At 38.2% G+C, this 8,727-nt stretch overlaps 1 pseudogene; it reads left to right on the forward strand.

Moving 5' to 3' along the window:
* The first annotated feature begins 860 nt into the window (after positions 1-860).
* On the forward strand, positions 861-2,480 carry LOC132172118 (tetrahydroberberine oxidase pseudogene; annotated as a pseudogene).
* The last annotated feature ends 6,247 nt before the right edge of the window (positions 2,481-8,727 follow it).

The following is an 8,727-nucleotide window of genomic DNA, read 5'->3' on the forward strand; positions in this document are numbered from 1 at the left end:
AAGTAATCAAAGCTCATGGGATAACAACGATTCAAATGGAAGATAATATACGTTGGCATTTGAAATACTCTCTGTTATAGCAATGCCGTGTATATTGATAACTTTCCTGATGTAAATTCAAAGTAATTATTTCCATGCATTGTCAAAAACAGATCACGCAAGGAGAATATATAGCCGCATTGATTGAATCGCAAACAGGATACATTTCAACACACTGACACATGACTAGAGAAAAATTTTCCTTTTGAGCTTTTTAAAGAAGCTACAATCACAAAAAGTCCAACAACTTAAAATTAGTAAATATGTAGATTGATAAAATTATGCATTACTATTATGAAAACTGAGAGTTTCATCAACAGGATAATCCAGCTACAGAGTAATATGAACGTTGGTTTAAGTCTAGCTTTCTCCTTTTTAATTTCTTTATGCAAATTAGGATTCTTGATTTTTTTTTTTAAAACAATTCTAAGATGGAGTTCTTGAAATTCTAACGTTTATTTTGAAAACCCAATAGGTTTTTAATTGGTAGATTGAAATCTGACTACGAGGGCCCTTTTTTTTTTTCTATTATTTATTTAAATCACAATGTAAATAAATGTTTGAGAAAAAAAAATGTACTGTCATCAAAGTTCTAATGTCAATTGCCACTCAAATTGGGTTGTTGAATTTTCTGTGTATGCTTGCTAATCCTTTTCCTCCTTCCTTATTCCTTTCTACCCAAAAAAGTCAAAAACTTACTTTTTCCTTTCGCACAAACAAGTAGAAGCTTTTACCACCCCCAACGTTCAATTTTTCGGTCTATTTAACAAGCTATCTCCAAAACATTACAAACAAGGAAACTCTCATAAACACAAACGAAAATGAAGCATGTTGGCTCATCTGTGTTTCCATTTGCCTTGGCTCTCCTTCTCTCATTTTCATGGGCAATTTCTGCTCACACTCACGAAACCTTTCTTCAGTGCATGACCCTTCGTTCTGAAAACTCGAGCTCAACTTCTAAAGTCATTTACACCCCATCCAACTCCTCATATTCATCCATTTTACAATTCTCCATACAAAACCCCAGATTCTCAACACCCGCAACCCCAAAACCTCTTGTCATTGTTACACCAACGCATGTCTCCCACATCCAAGCAGCCATCAATTGTTCACAAACACATGGCATGCAAATAAGAGTTCGAAGTGGTGGTCACGATTATGAGGGTCTTTCTTATGTTTCAGACGTGCCCTTTGTCTTAATTGATCTGATTGATCTTCGATCAATTAGTGTTGATGCAGAGAATAGCACGGCGTGGGTTGAAGCTGGTGCAACAACCGGTGAAGTTTATTACAGGATCGCCGAGAAAAGTAGAACTCTTGGCTTTCCGGGAGGACTTGCCACAACTCTGGGCGTTGGTGGACACTTCAGCGGCGGAGGGTACGGCACATTGATGCGCAAATATGGGCTTGCTGCTGACAATATTATCGACGCGCAATTGATTGATGCTAAGGGTAGAATCCTTGACAGAGAATCTATGGGAGAGGATCTGTTTTGGGCGATTCGAGGAGGAGGAGGGGCGAGCTTTGGAATCATTGTTGCCTGGAAAATCAAGCTAGTTCCTGTTCCATCAACTGTGACAGTTTTCACAGTAAATCGGAACTTGGAACAAAATGCCACCAAGCTTGTTCATCGTTGGCAATATGTTGCAGCCAAGCTTCACGAAGACTTGTTCATCCGCGTCAGCTTAACAAGTGTCAATTCCAGCCAAGAAGGGATGAGGACCATCCAAGCTTCATTCATTTCCTTGTATCTTGGAGTGATTGACAAACTCCTACCAATGATGCAAGAGAGCTTCCCTGAGCTGGGTTTGATGAGAGAAGATTGTATTGAAAAAAGTTGGATTGAATCTATCCTCTACTTTGAAGGATTCCCAAGTGACGAATCCTTGGATGTTTTGCTCAACAGAACTTCTCCCACAAGATCCCGTTTCAAAGCAAAATCTGACTATGTCCAGGAACCAATTCCAGAACTTGGGTTGGAAGGCATCTGGCAAAGGTTTTACGAGAAAGAGGGAGAAACAGCTTTACTGATCCTGAATCCGTATGGGGCCAGAATGAGTGAAATTTCGGAATCCGAAAGTCCTTTCCCACATAGAGCTGGTAATATCTACAAAATCTTTTATGGGGTGTTTTGGGAAGAAGAAGGAACAGCGGCATCAGAAAGGCATATAAGTTGGATGAGAAGGCTTTACAGCTACATGGCTCCCTACGTTTCGAAATCTCCAAGAGGTGCATATGTGAATTACAGGGACCTTGACATTGGAACAAATGGTAAAGGTAACACAAGCTATGAACGGGCGAGAATATGGGGTAATAAATATTTCAAGAGCAACTTTGACAGGCTAGTGCAGGTGAAGACTACAGTTGATCCTGCTAATTTCTTCAAAAATGAACAAAGCATCCCCCTCTTTTCTTCCGGGTGGAAGAAGGGAGGTGATTAGCGGTATTTAGATAGAACAAATTATAAGGAGTAAAGGCCTCGTTGTTTTTTTGTTTTTCCTTTTCCTCGTTTCTGTATAATTAAGCATAAATAAATAGATTGGGTTTCATACGCGTGAATCTTCATGCATATTATAAAGTTTCCCGGTAATCTTCATACTTATAACCAATATGAATGATGCATCCAAACAGACATTTCTATAATGTTTACAACTATCTCTATCTAAGCAAACCGAACAATTTGAGCCATTCGCTTGACATCTTCATCCTACCGAATTTCTCACTTCACAAGCTAGCAAACTGCAAAATCTGCAAAACGCCAAGGTATTTTACCCTGGAAAAGAAATAAGTGTGTAAGTCCACAACTTATTAAGTAAATTGCTATGAAATTAATTTATGTAATGTGCCTTGAGAAAGAATTTGTAACCTACAACTATTAAACGGTGATTTTGCACAAAAGAATTTGTAACCTACAACTATTAAACAGTGAATTTTCACGAAAATGATATGTGTTGTCTCCATTATTATACCATCTGGAAATGTGTTTTAATTGAAAAGGGTTTAATCAATTTGTTAAAATAATCATCGCTAATTTCAAGCAAAATCTTACTATGTTTAATCATTAGGCTCATAACATAAATCAATAGGTTTAATCAAGAAACATTTGGGGAATATCACATTTACATAATTTATAAAATTTACTCATACCGTAAGTAACACTCCAAATCCCATGCTAACATCAATTCCGTAATACTCTACAAAGTCTAATCCTGTGCGCTAAACCCTAATCAAATAGCTAGAACCGGAATTAAACCATTACAGTCTCTATCAATCGTTTCTGTTTTCGAAGACCGAACGTTCAACCCTCAATAAAACATAGGTCTGGCAATAAAATCCTAATCTCATGCAATAATCTAACTCTTAATCAGTACAGAATCTTAAAACAAATAATCTAACATACATGCATATTTAAACCAAGGATATTCAATCATATAACTCCGATTCGTATCTTTAGAACGTTCAAATATGATAGATCTATATTTCCAATATAAAATCCATTGTAAATCAATTACGTAATGGAAATCGAGTTACTACAATAGAGATATTTATATGTTGTTTTGATTCTAAAAAACAAGATACATAATTTAAAACTTGTGCGAAAAAATAATAACTTTTGAAAGGTAACTATAACTTAACTCTTAGTTATGGAAATAGATAAACATAGTTGGATATGGTATTAAACAGCATATGATTGTGGAAATCAGAAAGTAATTAAGGGTCTGGATTTAAATGATTACTTCGAGGTAGAAGCTTTGAGGTTTGAGGATCAATTCCTCCAAGTACATGTCCTTTCTCACTCCTCTTTTCTTTTTTCTCTCTCACTCTATGATTTCTAGAGGTTAGAGACGACCAACATGAATGTTTTGGGCGAAAGGATGGTTATATGGTCATACCATGAATGAGCAAAAGAGTAGAAAGGTCTAATTTTAATTACTTGTAACTACCTATCAATAGTAAATTACTCAAATTGAATATTCACCTCTAGAAACATTGCCTTACTACAAAAATTAGGATGTTTAGTGACGTGGCAACTGTTCACAACTTTTTGCCATGTCATCTTATTGTGACGTGTTAGTTTCCAACACTTTACTATAATCTTTAGTAACGTGTCAGTTTCAACACGTCACCGTTTGGTGACATGTTGAAACTGCCACATTACAAAAAGATGACGTGTTAAATTGAGTCGTCATCTTTTGGTAATGTGTCAGTTGCACACTTTACCAATCTGTAACGTGTCATCTTGACATGTTATAATGTGTTATCGTGTCAAGTTGACACATTAACATTTTGGTAACGCGTTAAGCTAACACGTTACTAAATTGTAACGTGCTAACTTGACACGTTACAATTTTGTAACACGTCAAGAAAACACGTTACCGAATGGTAACGTGTCAATTTGAAACGTTATCAAAAATTTTATTCGCAGCACTTGTGCTCGATCGCAATACCAGAGACTCAATCGCAATACCACCAATATAGTAACGTGCCACAGTGGCACGTTACTAAATTAATAACGTGCCACTGTGGCACGTTACAAAATTAATAACGTGCCATTGTGGCACGTTACCAAATTAATAATGTACCATTGTGGCATGTTACCAAATTAGTAACGTGCCACATGTGGCATGTTACTAAGTGGCCTCGGGAAGGCGCGCTACATGCGTGCCCTTCCCCCCTTCTTCTTCCTCTCTCTTTTTTTATTTTTTATTTTATTTTTATTATTCGCAATTTCTCTTTTCTTCTCCTACGCAAGCAGCTCTCCCTCTCTCATTTTTCTCTCTTCCAGCGGTCTCTCTGACACTCTCTCCCTCTTTGTCGAGTACGTTATATATATATATTGGTGACACTCCAGACAAATTTATTGTGTGCCCCTATAAGACGTGTTGTTGTAACATGAAACACCCCCTAGGTTTGGTATGCGACCACTTGAGAAGGGGAAAGGAATGTGGCCCCAATACAAAGACTGGATTTATCATGGCGAGAGGCTTGTACGAGCTCACATTGAAGGCTCAAATTCAACACGTCCTGTCATAGCTGCGGGTGCAAGCACTGGATAGGGTGAAAATATGCGTACCATGTTGCGTGATGCATTCGGCATGCAAGAAGTCGGGGATGACAACAGTAAGCCTCGGGTTGAGGTGCATGGTGAGGACGGAGGGCACAATCTTCTGGGTGGCAAACTACGGGTGACCATGGGTCGAGATCGCATCATGACCTTACTGATAGTGAGTCGCAGGAAGCTATTATGCTTCTGAGGCAGCAATCAAGGTATTGACCAATACTTCCATAGCATGTGGAAGGGCAGCCACCTGCGAGAGACGATTATGTCTTTGACATTCCCGACTCTTCGATTGATCTAGGCTCGGATTTCCCTAACCCATCCCGTTCGACAAGTCTTACCCAGCTAGGGTATCAATATGAGCCTACTCCTCGTGACTCTAATGAATCCCCACGTTTGCTATCCCCGCCACCCATATTGACCCAGTTGGGTTTATAGCCGCACGCCTATTTCAATCGGCTGCCACATAGCAACGCACGTGTGGATGATAGTGAGACATAGGCCCTCGATGACTTGGATGATCTGATAGGTGATGTGCACAGTCAGCAGCACGATGACCCTGCTTGGCCAGTATTGGCTGTCGACCAAGTTCGAACGATAGGTATGTATGTTATTCAGAACCATAAATATGTACATATTTATGCATGATGGTACATGTAGTTAGTACTTAAATTCAAACAATATCTGTTTCACTATTTGTGTGTTAATTAAACATCAATGCAGATCGCGAGGATAAATTTGAAGTGTTAACTATAAATGACTCGCACAAGTTGTGGGACATTTCCGATGGAAAAATGATCATCATGGAGTATAATAGCGCGTGGCAGCTCGTAGGATGAAGCGTGAAAAAATTTAGACGGATGATGGGCAAGATTGTCAAGAGTGGGTCCTTTGTGAGGATATCCGACGACTGGAATGAGGTACCAGAAAATACGAAGGAGGATTTATTTGAGTCATTGATGGTAAGTGTAGATTAGATGTTCTTAATTTATGATATATAGCATTTGTATAGTAAATTTTGTAAAAAAATCAGCTCTTTAATACCCCAATTTTTAACTGATGCAGAATCACTTCTACATCATGCATGGGTTGGATATAGTGGCAATAAAAAAGGACGCGTTCAGAGATATGGGCAAGAAGTTGAAGCTTCAAAGGCATAAGTTGAAGAATAAGCTCAACATTCAGCGCGGCGATACTCCTGCAACAGTGGCAGCAAGGATGGGGCAGACCATTGCAAAGTACAACCCTGTAGACGTAGAAAAATTATTGATGAAATGGTGTGATCCTGCTTATGAAGTAGGTTACAATTTCAAATTATTTGTGTTTCGTTAATTGTAATTGTTCGATGGCTCAGCAATTAATAATGTCTATATGTTGTGTTCGTAGGAATATGCTCAGCACATGAGAGACATACGAGCACTAAATCAAACACCACAATACACTGGCTTGAAGAGCTTCGCAAGGGTGTCACATGAGGACGTACTACTCTAATTTACCATATGTATATGTATATGTCAGATATTGTGTAATATATATACGAACGATTCATTGATGGTTTGAACTTATTGCAGGTAATTACTTCGGGCAGGGCTCCTACGCGAGTGAGGAATTACATCAAAACCCATACAAAAAAAGATAGTAGCTACCCAATCCGGTGGTCACGGAGAGAATAGTAAGTTCCTTACAACTTGTCCTGAATTTTTATGTATTAACTTATTGAGGATTAATACTTATATATATGACAATGATCATGCGTAATGTAATGTATAGGCACGGATGAAGGAGCTATTGGAAACTGACCCTACTGAATTGGTAGATGGGCCCCAGGGGATGATTCGGTGGACACTGAACGATGCATACGCTCAAGCGCACGGAAATAAGCCTGAATATGAGGGTCATGTTCGAGGGGTTAGTAAGAATATTCTACCTATACGCGGCAACATCCACTCATATTATACACCATCCCAAGCACGATCATAGAACCCTGGTGGTTCGATGGTCTCGCATGTTGAACTTGAAAGAGCAATTAAAGCTATGAGGGAGAAGCACAAGGAGCAGATGGATGCAATGTTGGCCCAACAAAGGGTGGAGATTACTGTAGTGGTGACCGCATAGGTGACTGAGCAAATGGCTTTGCAGATGGCTTCATAGAATGCTACGCAGATGGCGGCGTATGGGGCCCAGTTTTGCAACCTTGAGGGCTCGAGACGTATGAGCTCCAAGCTAGAGGTGACTGACTGTCAGGGCTTTGCAAGACACGGAGTCCCAGCCCGTGTGATTGTGAGATCCTAAGCAGATAGCCGATCAGGTAACATTATATTCTTATTATTTCTCTTTTAGTAACACGATTATCTTACGAGATGACTATCATTTTAATGGCTAGTAATTTTGTTTGATAAATAAACTTTGTTCGTATCTTTATGAGAAACATGCATGTATATAACACAATTGCAAAGGAATATGTGTAGATGACGTAAGAGTAGAAGCTGGGGACAATGATCACAATGAAAGCCAACATCGGACGCCAGCTAGACAGAAGTCTCATTTGTCAAGACATTATACCCGTCGTTCAGCCACGCTGTGAGTATATATATGACTTAATAAAAATGCAATATATAATAATCGAATAGCGTATATACTTAACTCAAAATAATCTACTTTGTTGTTCTTGGTTGGTTTGGTTGTGGTTAGAGTTTTGCATATTTAATCTTACCATATTTGTTGAAGCTGCCTCATTGAATAAACATACATATAGATGTATATGTGTTTGTGTGTAGGTCATGTAGATATATATGTTGAAGTTGTTTATGCGACAATCATTCGATTTGTTAAACCTAAATATGGTTGAGTATGATGAATTTACTTGGATGTTGCTCGTCTCTTAGGATGTGATAAGATTCTACCACAAGTGTCAATTTGCTGATTGATTATTTGTTTTATCATTTGTAGTTAGTGCGGAGAAGTCGGGAGATCATGATCGTGATGATGTTTACTTGGATTTCGTTGGACTAGTGTTTGTTTGATAGTTTTTTGTGTATAACTTAAGACTTAAGTTAAGTTTTTTGTATTCGCGTATAACGTAAGTTGTGTATTTCCTATGTTTTGTTGATGTATATATATTTATAGTTGGATTTTTTGTGATAGGTACCGGTTGTGATGTATATATATGTGGTAGTTGGACCATTTGTTGATATATATATATAGTTGGATTATTATACTTAGATTGATGGATAGTTTGCGATAGGTTCTGATAGTTAGGTTGATGTAACTTGTATATCAATTGGTTGCTCCTAAATTCGGGTATAACAACCCGAGGAAATGAGAAATTTTTTTTTTTGTCCTGCCACAAATAGTGACGTGTTCACTGTGACACTTTACCAAAAAGTGATGTGTCAACTTATTTAACACGTCACCTTAAGGTGACGTGTTATGTGTAAACATTACAAAAATATTGTAACGTGTCAATTATGACATGTTACCAAAGAAGGTGACATGTCATTATGACACATAACCACTTTGGTAACGTGTCAAGTTTGGCATGTTATAAATATCTTAGTAATGTGTCATATATGACACGTCACCTTCTTCGGTAACGTGTCAATTATGACACGTTACCAAAATATTGGTAA

This window comes from Corylus avellana, chromosome 1 (genome assembly GCF_965113065.1).
Source record: "Corylus avellana chromosome 1, dhCorAvel1.hap1.2, whole genome shotgun sequence".
Classification (NCBI taxonomy): Eukaryota; Viridiplantae; Streptophyta; class Magnoliopsida; order Fagales; family Betulaceae; genus Corylus; species Corylus avellana.